Here is a 13,624-nt window from a genome sequence, read left to right on the forward strand (position 1 = left end):
TCAAAAAACAAAATAAATAAATAAACATAGTAGAATAATATTCCCTAAGTCCAAATGATGCTATAAGTTAGAATAATTCAAACAGTAGGACACTGGTACAAAAACAGACACAGAATCTGTATGTATTGTCACCTAGTCTTTAATAAGAGCATTAAGGTGACATGCCAAGGAAAGAATAGTCTCCTAAACAAATGCTGTTGGGAACGCTGACTATTGCCATACCATAAATTTGCTCTTAAATTGTACACGAAAATTCACCCAAAATTGATTAGAGACTTAAATAAAAGCTCAAGAACCATAAATTATTAAAGCAAAACATGGGGGAAATCCACAAGATTAGCCTTGGCAATCCCCCTGAAAACATATATACAACTGAGAGGGTTGTTTTGTATATATATATGTGTGTGTGTGTGTGTGTGTGTGTGTGTTCCAAAGCATAACAACAAAAGCAAAATAAGCAGTCAGATTGCACCAAACTGAGAAGCTTCTGCACTACAAAGGAAGCAGTCTGCAAAAGAAAAAGGCGACCTACAAAATAAGTGCAAATATTTGCCAGCCCCTGTCTGGTAAGAGGCTAATGCGATAGAGCTGATAAAGAGTGCAATGCTCAACAGTAGAACAACCAAGTAGCACATAAAAAAAAAGGGCATGCCTTTGCACTCAGAAAGCTGAGACCTTGGGAGTGTTGTATGTTTGAGGCCAGTGTGGACCACACAGTGAGTTCCAGGACAGCCTGAGCTAGAGAATGAGATCCTGTCTCAAAAACAAGTAACAGCAACAAAATGAGGCTAAGTTTATAGCTCACTGCTTGTACTGGATAGTTTTGTGTCAACTTGGCACAAGCTAAAGTCATCTGAGAGAAGGAAGCCTCAATTAAAAAAATGCTTCCGAAAGATGGGTTGTAGTGGGTTGTAGTCCTATAAAGCATTTTTTTCTTTTATTTTTCCTTTCCTTTTTTTATTTGTTTGGGGGGTGGTTGTTTTTTCAAGACAGCTGTGTAGCCCTGGCTGTCCTGCAACTTGTCCTGTAGAGCAGACTGGCCTCAAACTCATAGAGATTCACTTACCTCTGCCTCTAGAGTTCTGGGATTAAAGGCACATGCCACCACCAACTCACTAAGGCATTTTCTTAGTGATTGATGGGGGAGGGCACAGTCCATTATGGGTTCTACAAGAAAGCAGGTTAAGCAAGTCACGAGGAGCAAGCCAGTAAGCAGCACCCCTCCATGGCCTCTACCTCCAGGATCCTGTCCCTGTCCTGGCTTCCTTCAAGATGAACAGTAATATGGAAACATAAGCCAAATAATTCTTCCCCATCTTGCTTTCTGATCATGGAGTCTCACCTCAGCAATAGAAACCCTGACTAAATCAGTGGTAGAGCTCCTGCCTGTTACAGCACCACCACAAAAAAACAAAACAAAACAAAAAAAAAACTTGAGTAAGCAAATACTAGGTGATATGCACGCACATGACCAGAAGGCATATCTAAATGCTCAACAGCATTAATCTGCAAGGAAATGCAAATCAAAACCACAATAAGATATCTGTCATCACCATATGCTAGGATGACTTATCAAAAAGATAAGAGGTAGCAACTGTTGGCAGAGCTGGGAAGAAAAACAAAGCTTGCACACTGCTGATGGGACATAAATTGGTACAATCATTGTGAAAAGAGAATGGAGGCTCTTCAAAAAGTTAAAAACAGAATTGTTAATCTGGCACTCCTACATCTGGATATATGCAGACGAAATTAAGTCAGTATGAGACATTTGCATCCCTATGTTCATCACAGTAATATCTAAAATAGCCAAGATATGAAAACAGCCCAAATGTAAGCAGATGAATGGATAACAAGAATGTGAGAGACAGACAGACAGAGATTTATACCCAGTGGGATATTCAGTCTTTTAAAAGCAGAAATCCGCTCCCTGGGGAAACAAGGGAGTATGGGGAAGTGGAGGAAGGGTGTGGAGGAGAGGAGGGGAGGGGAGAGGGACCTGGGATTGACATGTGAAGCAACCTTGTTTCTAATTTAAATTTAAATTTAAAAATAAAAAAAAATAAAAAAAAGAAATCCAGGCTAAGGACTAAGGAGACAGCTTCATCAGTAAAATACTTGCTTTGAAAACTAACTACCTGAGTTCAAAAATTGAAACCTCCCTTGGTGCTGTGGTAATCCCCTAACTGGGGAGGCAGAGACAGACAGATCCCCAACTGCTAGCCCAGCCTACATGGTGAGTTCAAGGCCAGTAAGAGACTCTGTCTCAAAGATAAATGCATACAAACATACATACATACATACATACATACATACATACATATGTACATGCATGGTAGTGTGTACCTGTGGTTGTCCCTCTGGTCTCCATATGCACTCACTTGAACCCCCGCAACACACACACACACACACACACACACACACACACACACACACACACTAAATAAAGTAATAAAGAAAGAGAAAGTCTATCATTTGTGAGAGCATGGGTCAACCTCGAGGGTTTTATACTAAGTAAATTAAGGCAGACCCACATTCTGCATGATCTTGCTTCATGTGGAATCTAAACAAGCAGGGAGTGAACAATTGGCAGCAGGGACAAGGAGGTCACAAGTCAGAAATGCCTGACTCTGATGCACGGCGTGGTAACCAGTTAGTAGACTGTGCTAGGTGCCCAATGAACAGACCTCACGTGCTCTTACCACACATACAAACACGGCAGCTATGTGAAGGGATGGATGTCAATTACTTGATTAAGGTAATAATTTCAGAATGTATACATATATCGAGTCGTCACATTGCACACCTTAAGTTATGATTTTATTTGTGAAAAATGAGATACGTGATTTTATTTTTCAATTATATTTTAATAAAACTGGAAAAATTGCAGCAGCTTTCCAAAATAAAATCAGTTTTAAAATTCTAACTTTAAAAATCAGTAAGATGGCTCATTGGGTAAAAGCACTTGTAGATTAAGCCTTATGACCGGAGTCTCACCATGGATCCCACACAATAAGAAGAAAACAGACAAGTTGTCCTCTGACCTCCATACATGTTGTATGCACTCACACATGCATACTAAAAATTTTTAAGTTAAAAAATTCAAGAAAGGAAGATGAATAAAACAAAAAAAATGGGAAAGAAGAAACATTTTCAATAGTTGTACCATCCTTCTTCTAAATCTTTGCTCGAACATTGATTTCTCCGTGAGCTTTTCATGACATCTGCTTTGAAATTGTTGCTCATGGACTGGGGATGTAGTTCAGTAGGTAGGATGCTTGCCCCAGCACCAACATCATCAATCAACAGACAACTAAAATAATTGCTGCTCATCCATCTCCACATGTGAGCACCAGCACTCTCTATCTCCAGCACCTCCAGATGTTTGACCCATCATTTAGTTTATCTGTTTATCATATGTATCTCTCCACAAGAAATTAAATGCAAGGACCCTGACCACTTTATTCCTTGTTGTCACCCTAACACCTACCTGCCCATCATCAGTCTTGACAAGTGTGTGTTGAATGAATTCAGCACACATTCTATTAACATGGAGATAGGTTTCTCCCAAATAGGCTTTTAGATTTATATGGTGAGGTTATTACTATCTTTTGAACATTAAGGAAAAGTGACTTCTATTAAACATCAGGCACAGTGATAGGGATTTTACATACTGTATTTCATTTAATCTCTCAATAGCAGTGAGAATGTTATCTCTGGTTTACAGGCCAGAAAGCCAAAGGCTCAAAGGTATTTAGCAATGTGCCCAAGGCCACACTGGTCAATCAAAAGTATATATTCAAATCAAAGTGTTTGACTTGAGTCTGACTATTCCTTTGATCCCTAGTCCCCGGCCTGTGTATTTATTCCCATTCCTCTCTCCTCCTAAGTATTTTCTCGTTTCATGCCTATTGTAAAGAACAAGCTAGCTGTGTAAATGTGGACAGATGAAGGCTGTATTATGAAAGACTTAGATATGAGTTTTCCTAAGTATCACATCCAACCCAGTCTCTATGCTTAGCCCAGAAGCCCCTTGCTAGCACCCACCACTCTACATTTCTGTGAACTGAGATTCTCAGGTTCAGCCAAGCTGCCTGAGGTGTTTTGTTTTGGTTAGGTTTGGTTTGGTTTTTGTTTTGGTTTTGGTTTCAGGGTGTTTTTGTTAGAGGAAACTAGATTTAAAACTGAACAGTTAGGTCCTGAAAAGGACATGTCCACTGACTCCTGGCTTTTGGACTCCTCTCTCCTCTCTCTCTCTCTCTCTCTCTCTCTCTCTCTCTCTCTCTCTCTCTCTCTCTTTCTACCTGTTGCTGTCAGGCCCTCAGACAGGCCTTCTTCATGGGAGAAGATCTAGTTGAGGGCACACATCCTTGCAGCTTCCTACGAAAGAAGTAGGAAGGAAGGGAAGAACAGAGAGAGGGAGGAGAGGAGATAGAGAACGAGGGAAATGAAGAGAGAAAAAGAGGAGAGTAGGAAGGAGAAGAAGGTAGATGGGATGGGACGCAGAGAAAAGAAAAGAGAAAAAAACAAAACAAAAAAAACCAAACAGGCATGCCTTTTTCCAGCTGAAGTTTGACACTCATTAGCAAAAGAACAGGCTGTCCAGGCTGGAACCTTGAGCCTGATGAGGACGGGTGGGTGTGTCCAAGGAAAGCCAGGCAGGGCTGAACTGCTGGGGCCATGTGTCTTTCTTCAGAAGCACTGCATGATTAGTATCTCCTCCCCACACTGAGCCTGTTCTAGGAAAGTGTCTGTTTAGAGAAACCAAAGGCTGACTGCTCCATAAACTCGCATCACCCCTGACTCCGTCATGGCTGCCTCGGGCAGTCGTCATTCCATAAGTACAGAGATCCATGGTCCATGCAATGCTACCATGCAGGAGGCCTTGTTGGGTTCTGGAGACACCCACTCATTAAGCCTCTCTCCTAGGTTTGTGCTGAATCACCCAGACACTACAGTGAGGAAGGCAGATGGGGTCAGATAAACCTTGTCATAGAAGAACAAGCAGATAAACAAAATGAGCCCAGGTTGTAAAGTTCCGCTCCATGGTAAGAGAGTAATGAGGGCGGGCACAGGGACTTAAGTCGGTGAAGGTCAGGCTCTGAAGAACTGACTGTTGAGAAACCAACCACCTACTGGGGACCTGAGCAGGCTTCTCCCATGGGCCCTGGCATAGAGGTTGAACACATGAGATTTACTAAATGAAAAAGGAATAACCGGCTTAGTATTTTATTTGTTTTAAAGAATTAAAATTTTTAATTCTTAACTGAGAACTCTTGGTTAAAGGAGTCCATACTCGCTGCCGGGCGTTGGTGGCGCATGCCTTCAATCCCAGCACTCGGGAGGCAGAGGCAGGTGGATCTCTGTGAGTTCGAGGCTGGCCTGGACCGATAGCCTCCGAAACAATACAGAGAAACCCTGTCTCGAAAAAAAACAAACAAACAAACAAACAAAAAAAAAACCCAAAAAGGAGTCCATACTCCCTTAGGAGTTTCTGGTCATTTGTTTGTTTGCAGGGAGGGGCACTATTTAGCAGTCATTAAGAAAAAAATGTGTCCACAACACTGCCAAGCTCACATGGTCTCAGTACTCATTTGACACAAGCCTCAAAATTAACAATGAAATGTGTCACTGCTGTACAACTCATTCAAAAGCAAATCTATGCTGACGGAAAAGAGCAAGGCTGTTGTGTGGTCCATGCCACTGAGTCCTTCTGAAAGCCCAGTCATCTGTTGCTTTTGATAATTTTCTCCCCAGATAATTTGGTGGTAATTTATGAACAACAAATAATAAAACCTTTCAGGATTGCCGTGAACACGTGTATGCTATCTAACCACACAGAATCACAAGCATACTCTAGAGATGCATATATGCATGTAAACACGCTTATGAATGTAAAGGCAGGGGTGTGTAGGAGGAAGTATGGGTTTGGTTAGTTAGAACTGACCCTCGATTCTGGTTCTACAACTTCTTGGCTATGTGACTTTGAACGAGCTTTTTAACCATTCAAGACCTAAATTTTTGAGAAATGAGATGTGTTGGATGCTAAGTGGTACATAAAACAAACACACACTAAAGTGTGTTTACTACAACTGAGTATATGAGGTGTGGATCAGACATGATCGTTTGATTAAGTTTATAGTCTATGAAATGGCAAATTTGGGATTGTGTGTGTGTGTGTGTGAGAGATCCTGATATTAGAAATGTAATATGAAAGTGACTATTCACCTGCTGAACATAAATTGAAGCAGGTCCAGCAATAAAATCACTGAAAGAGTTAGATCAAAAAGAGGGCTTTGTGGTGACTCATGTGTAAACAGAACACCTCAGATAGCATTCTGTCAATTGGCCTTTCCAGACATTGGGGTGTTTGGGAGTTGCTGCTGCTCCCTGTCCCTTCTGGTCTGTTTCACTTCCATGTTCTGGCTCAAGTGCTCTTTCACAGGCCTGGCCTGCACCTCTGTCCATCTAAAGCACATCCTTCTTAGATAACTACTCACTACTTATGCCATGATTGCTCTGGTTTTAAGAGAAAGGAGGCTCTGATAGTCTTATTATGATTATTATTCTATAATGAACAACAGTTACTTTTTTGCTTGTTTTTGTATTTTCGAGCCAAGGTATAGCTATGTAGCCCTGACCAATCTGGAATTTGCTATGTAGCCCAGGCTGGCCTCAAATTTAGGGCAATCCTTCTGCCTGTCTGTGAAGTACTGGGATTATAAGTGTGTACCACTATCACCTCCAGCTTAGTCTTGAATGTCTTAACTTTTCCTAACCCTTTGTAAAGTATCTTCCACACTTAATCACTACTTGATTCAATCATAGAGTACTGGTATCCTATAGCTACTTAGGTCATCTTTATCTAAAGTAGAAATTTTCTTAAAATAACTTGCTTAAAGAGACAAATTAAGAGTTCTTTAGCATATAGACATATCAGTATTGGGAGGTGGTTATTTTTGAATTTTAAAGGCAAGGCACAGTCTCACATGACTTGAACTAGCTGTATAGCCAAATTTAGTGTTAGATTCCTGGTTGTCCTGCCTTTATCTCCCAAATTCTGGGGTTATAGGCATGTACCACCATGCCCAACAGGTAGTTCTAGTCTTCAGAAAGTGTTTCATCAAATAGTTCCTGATAGCTCCGGAAGGTTCTGGCAGAGGCACACGAGAAGCCAGGAAGAAAATGAGGGAAATTTTCACATTTCGTTGCTTACATTTCTGTTTCGATTGTTGCTATTTTTTTCCTTTGTGAATGAATTACTTAAATTTAATGAAATTCTGATTGTTGGTAAACTTTAACCTCCAGAAGTAGGGTTTTGCAAAATAAACCAACGTTTCTTCCAGATGGCACCTTAAAATATTCAAAGAAAAATCTCTTAGCCTTACTTTCCTGCATTTTAATGTTCTTCCTGTAATGAGGTGGTAGCTTTTATTGGTTACTTCTGCAGCCTCTATTTCTCTTTCCTTCTCCCCAGTGGCCCTGATTTCCACATGAGGCTCCCCAAGGCCTGGAAAACTGGGGGAACCGAATGTGTTGCCTGGACTAGTATTTCATTTTCCTGGACTCAGTGATATCTTAAGGAATATGCAGTTGGTAAGCCAACCCAGTAAGAAGAAAAAAATCTCAGGACTTCCTCTAGAAATGCTACTAGCTTTAAAGTGTGGGATGAGGATGAAGACACATTGAGCCCTGGGACCTGATGACCTTCACCTTGGACCACAAAGGAAGAGTCTATCTGAAATCACCAGTATCCAAAAGCAAGTGGAGATGAGGGAAAGGCGAGCTTATTACAGCGTGCAAACTCTCAGAGAAGCTCTGGGTGTTTGTTTGGGAGTTTTTGTTTTGATTATTTTTGTTTTTATGACAGAGTCTGATTCTGTATCCCAGAGTGACTTAGAACTCACTATGTTGTTTAGACTATAGACAGAAGTTTCTGTCCTGCCCAGTGCCACAGCTGTTTAGTCCCAAATAAACACATAGAGGCTTATATTAATTATAAAATGCTTGGCCAATGGCTCAGGCTGCTTATTGGCTAGCTCTCTCTTAATTATTAACCAATTTCTATTAATCTAGGTATCTCCATGTGGTCTTGCCTTACCGGAGAACGTCCAGGTCTCTTGCTTCCTCAGCAACTATATGGAATCTCGCTTTCAACTCATTCTCTCCGTTCCTCGTTCCACTTCCCTCGTCTCATCATCACACCTATACTTCCTGCCTGGCTACTGGCAAGCAGCATTTATTCATCAACCAATAAGAGAAACATATATTCACAGCATACAGAAAGACATCCCCCATCATAGACTAACTTTGAACTCTTAGTAATCCTTCTGCCTCAGCCTCCAGAGTGTTGGGGTTACAAGTATGAGTCATCATGTCTTGCTGCAGAAAAGCCTTGTTTAAAGATAGTTCTAGCCTGGACCTGGTAGTGGACAGCTGTGATCTCAGTATTAGGAGGGAGAGGCAAGGTGATTCAGAGTTCAAGGCAAGTCTCAGCTGTACAGGGAGTTTGAGGCTAGCCTGGGCTAGAGAACCAGTAGCAATAGTAATAATAATAATAATAAAATGTAGCAATAATTTATAATTGTGTGGTTTAAATCATAGGTACATAAGTTATTTTATTCAGCCCTGGTTAATACTAGTGCTTTGTTATTCGCAATTTAAAATATCCTGACTGGCACAAAAGAGCTGTTTTTTTTTTCCTATGGTTGCCTTGGTTTAGATAAACTCCAGTTTGTCGTGACCCTCTTCCCATATTCTCAGAACAAAGCCCGCTGTTCAGCACAGTGACAGGGCAGTGCAGGTCATGAGGTTATGGATTAGAATGCATTGTTCCACCTGCACTGGGGATTGCACTAGGGTTTTGAGTATCTCAATTCTAATGACCTTCTCTGAAACCACCTAGTTTTCCAAATTGCTGGGAACACAAACACTAAACCCCTAGGAGCTTGAAGGAGAAAGTTATGTTTTAGAATATACTTGCAATTGGTCCCTTCCCTATAAGAGGGCTCCCATGACCCTTCTGGTTTTGCATTAGCTTTCAAAAGCAAATGACAGCTACTTCCTTGATTTAATGTTGTCATGCATCTAACAAACTGCACTTCGTCAAATGTATAATTACTCTACATAAGCACCATGTTAAAAAAATAACATTTGGCTAAACAAAATGACCATGTTTTGCAAGCATGTTGAATGGTCTCTACCCACAATGGAGTAATAGCACCAGGGCTCTTTCATGCTGCCTGCCTGTCCCCCAGATGGCTCTGGGGTGATCTGTCCTTGGTAACTGTACCAAGGTGCAAGTTTTAGACTTCAGTTGGGCATACTTGTGAAGCAGACTTTGAGAACATACCCAGACATGCAGACTCAGTGGATGTGTAAGCCAAATACCATTGCATTTACTTTCTGGGAGTGGACAGGTATCCTGATCTCATTCAGAACAAAGATATCTGGGTACCTGGTTTAGTAATCAAGGGAGTTGCCTATGAGCATAGAACTAAGAGAGGGAATGGGTTGTCTGGAGGAGGTTTTCTCCAGACCTTTATGACAGTCTGATTAAAACAGGTCCTCATACATGGGGACTTGTGACCTGGTCAACTATGGCGAATTTTCTTTGCAGAGTAACTAATATTTACAGATAACTGTGCTTACCACGTAGCCAGTTTCTGTTCCAGACACCTTAACAATTAACCAAATTCATTTTATAATGACCCTTTGTAACTTGGGATGTTGGGATGTCACCACACACACACACACACACACACACTCATTTTATAGATGGTAACACTGAGACATCAAGGGGATAAGTCAGTTGCCCAAAGCTGCATGGTTAGTTCAGTAGTGAAGTGAAGATTCCCGGGTATCCTGGCTCTGGAGCCTATGACGTAGGCTGCTGTGCTATCCTGCCTCTTGGATGGTGTGATTTTCAACGCTGAGCACCCATCTCTCTTGCTGTATTATACCCGGTATGTCAGTTGATTAATATCCTTGACACTACCTTTTAATAGGTTTGACTTCTTATGACATTGTGTTTCTGAAGTATTTTTTCCTCTAAAATGTTGTGTACAGAGCCTGGGGTGAAACTAAGTTGGTAGAATGCTTGACTAGCCTGCAGGAAACACCAGGTTGGGGCACTACATGAAAGGTGTGACGGCACCTGCTGCACTTCCATCTTTCAGGAGTTCAAGTTCAAGATCATCCTCTGTAAAAGAGCCAGTTTGAGGACAGCCTGAACTACATGAGACTTCTTCTCAAAAATGTCTGTATGAGGGGAGAGTGTGTGTGTGCCTTTGTGTGTTTGTGTTTGTGTGTGTGTGTGTGTGTGTACCTGCGTGTGTAAGTAATAAATGTATATATAATTATAATACAATTTTGCAGGCGTATACAATCCTTTACTGTTGTTTTCAAATATATCAAACATAGCCCAGGAAATCTGAGCAAAATCAGGTTAGTGTGGGCTGTTGGCCAAGGCAGGAACTTTGTTATATTGAACTGGACAGCGTGATGATAGCTGTTAAAACAGGATAGTACCCATACTTAGTCCTTCTCCAAAAAAGGAGATACTCTGTTTCAGACAGCTATTTAGTAGTTGCCACAAGAAATATTAGAAGGGAATGAGAAGCATGTGTTGGCTTGATGCTCCGGGGAGAGCCAGCTGCTGCCACACAGCAGCTCCAGGCAGAACACCCTCAGATGGCCATTCTGTCCTTAAATCTCTGCAGAAGGTTACGGTTAGTTCTAGATTTTATTAAACTGGTTTGATCCTGTTTGACAAGGATTGCATTTTAAAGCACCACATATTTTTTGTTTGTTTGTTTGGTTTATGAGACAGGATTTTCCTGTGAATCCCTTGTGTATCCCTGTGCATCCTCTGCCTCCCAAGTGCTGGGATTAAAGGTGTGTGCCACCACCACCTGGTTTAGAGTACCATAATCTTAAAGAGTGCTCCGTTCTTTTCCTTTGTGGAAATTAACTTAAAATGAAACAGATGAAGCTTCATGATCCAAATGCTTTCAGTACACAGAAAGAAGGTCCTACAGTGCAGAGAGTCTCCCACTGGAACCCTCAGCCCTTGGTTCCCTCCTGGGAGGCAATTACCAGTTCCTTCTTTATGCTTTCAGGGTGGCCTGTTACATTCTCTTCCCCTGGAGAGATGAATTTAGGCCTTTTAATCTTAGTTTGCCATGTTTTCCTCACTTTCCCATTCAACAAAGACAAGGTTGACCTTCTCTGGTGACTTTTCTTTCAAATGCCAGTGTGCTGAAAGCTGGTTTTGATCTTACCCCCCTTCCAACTCTCTCCCCTGGTCTAGCTGGGAATAAGTTTTTATATGACAGCTGGTGGTCCCAGGCACCTTCTGATGCATGATGGATGGGACCAAGAGGAGCAAACGTTCTCTAATATCATTAATTACAAGATTTTTGCAAATTCAAAATCAAAAGAAGGACAGTTGTCTCCAACTGTTACCAGCTGTTCATTTGGCTGAGGTGGAAGGGACCGGAATGCTCTTCTGCAAACACTTGGAGGGCAGGCAGCTGCTAGCTCTGACACATCTCTGTCATGCTCCATTCTGATTTAAAAATCCCACCTTAAATCCATTCCAGAGTTGCCCTGTCTATCACCTACCACAAGACCTCAGGACAATGCCCTTGTCTGTGAAATGACAGCCCTTGCAGCTTCCACCCCTAAGAATTCCATAGGAACAGATCTGCTGTCAAATGCTGAGTGTAAATCACAGTCTTTACTCTTTACCTCAGAGAACTGAAAGCCCAAAGGAATGGACCATCTATGATCTTCACGCCCGGTTGATATGCCCCTGGGCAATTTGAGAGCAACAGCTAAAGGACATGCTGCCTTTTGACTTAGAACTGAGTCTCCTTACTTACAAAAAATATTCCTGTTCCCATGTTACGGCTTGAATTTCCCCATAAAAACCCTGTTGGATTGTCAGCCCCATTGTGAGGTTTTAAAACATGGAAGTAGGTTGTTGTACCCTAAGGGTTTGACCCATTCATCAATCAACAGGTTATCCTGATCGTGAATCTGTTATAAAAACCCTTTTGGGGGTGGGGAGAGAGTGCAATCAGTAAAATGCTTGCCTTACCGAGGTGCAGATAGGGACCCCCACAGCAAATTGGTCAGTCAGCCTAAACTACTTTTCTGGCCAGGAAGAGACTGCATCTCAAAAAGCATAGTGGATGGCTTCTGAGAAAAGACACCAAATGTACATGCATGCCCTACACACACACACACACACACACACACACCACTTTGGTTCTGTCTCTTGATTTTCCCCTCATTCTGAGATATCTTTGGCCAGCTGGATAGCCAACATCAAGCAAAGTTCAGTAGATGTGTCCCCTTGACCTGGGAACTCCCAGTCTCCAGAACTTTGAACTGAATAACCCTTTACTAATTAATTAATGATTTATTTATGTATATATGTATTTTGTGTGTTGTGTGTATGTGTGATCTATGAACTTTTGCGTGTGCATGTGCATGTGTGGATGCACGTGGAGGCTAGCGGTTGCTTTCCATATTTGTGCTTGTTTTTGAAACAAAGTCTCTCACTGAACTTAAAACTCATTGATTCAGCTAGACTGGCTGGCCAGGGAGCTCCATGATCCACCACTCTCTCCCCGACCCCCAGGCCTGAGGTTATAAGCACGGGTCTGGCCATCCAAACTCAAGTCTTCCTGCTTGCTCTTTTCCCGACGAACCATCTTCCCAGCCCAGCATTTATTCTGACAAGTTACCGAGTAAACGAGATGAGAACAGGTACCCCTCCAAGCTATAGTTGAGTGGAAGGTTTTTATTATACATATGAGAGAGACTACAGCCAGAGGCATCTGGAAAAGTTCAGAGTCCGGAGAGAAAGAAAGTAGTACACTGAACATGGCCAACAGACTAAACTGGGCCGTGGGTCAGGTGGAAGGTGGGGCAAAGGAGGGGGACAAGAGGAAGGAGCCTGGAAAGCACATGGCTGAAATGGCAAGATCGCCTAGGAATGAGAAGGTGTGGGAAGGGAAGCCATGGACTGGAGAGGTTTAGAGTAGGGGGAGGGTGAGAAGAGCTGAGAGGAGCCTGGAAGGCAGCATGGGACTCTGTAACAGGTACACACACACTTTGGTATGCTAATAGGCACCATAGTTAGCCATTGGTCCTGAGTGTCTTTTGGATCTGGCCACCAGCCTGTGACAGAGAAGAAGAGCTGACACCTGTCATATATGACATGTAGGTAATAAACATTTTCATCATTTTCAGTTAGGACAAGGTTAACTTCTTAAGGAAGCTGTAACAAGGCAACAAAAGAATCTCATCTATATAATGTCCAATTAATCTAAAATTCTTGCCCAACTTGAACATTATTCTGAGTTATGGGAGTCACAACTTCGAGGTATGTTTTCTGCATTAGATGCCGCTCTCTGGGAAAGCTTACCTGGCTTCAGCAACAGCGTCCATACGTGTTATTTTTGTAAGAATGGGTGTTGCTGTTGCATGTTCTGAAACCAGTTCTGTCAGGACACATTGATGTATCAAGTTTTGGGATCCAGCTACACAAAGAAAACTTCCAAGACACTGGTATTCAAACAGGATGAACAATTTGTCTTTTTCAGTGGGAGGAGCC

Source organism: Mesocricetus auratus, unplaced genomic scaffold (assembly GCF_017639785.1).
Source record: "Mesocricetus auratus isolate SY011 unplaced genomic scaffold, BCM_Maur_2.0 Super-Scaffold_100676, whole genome shotgun sequence".
NCBI classification, from domain to species: Eukaryota; Metazoa; Chordata; class Mammalia; order Rodentia; family Cricetidae; genus Mesocricetus; species Mesocricetus auratus.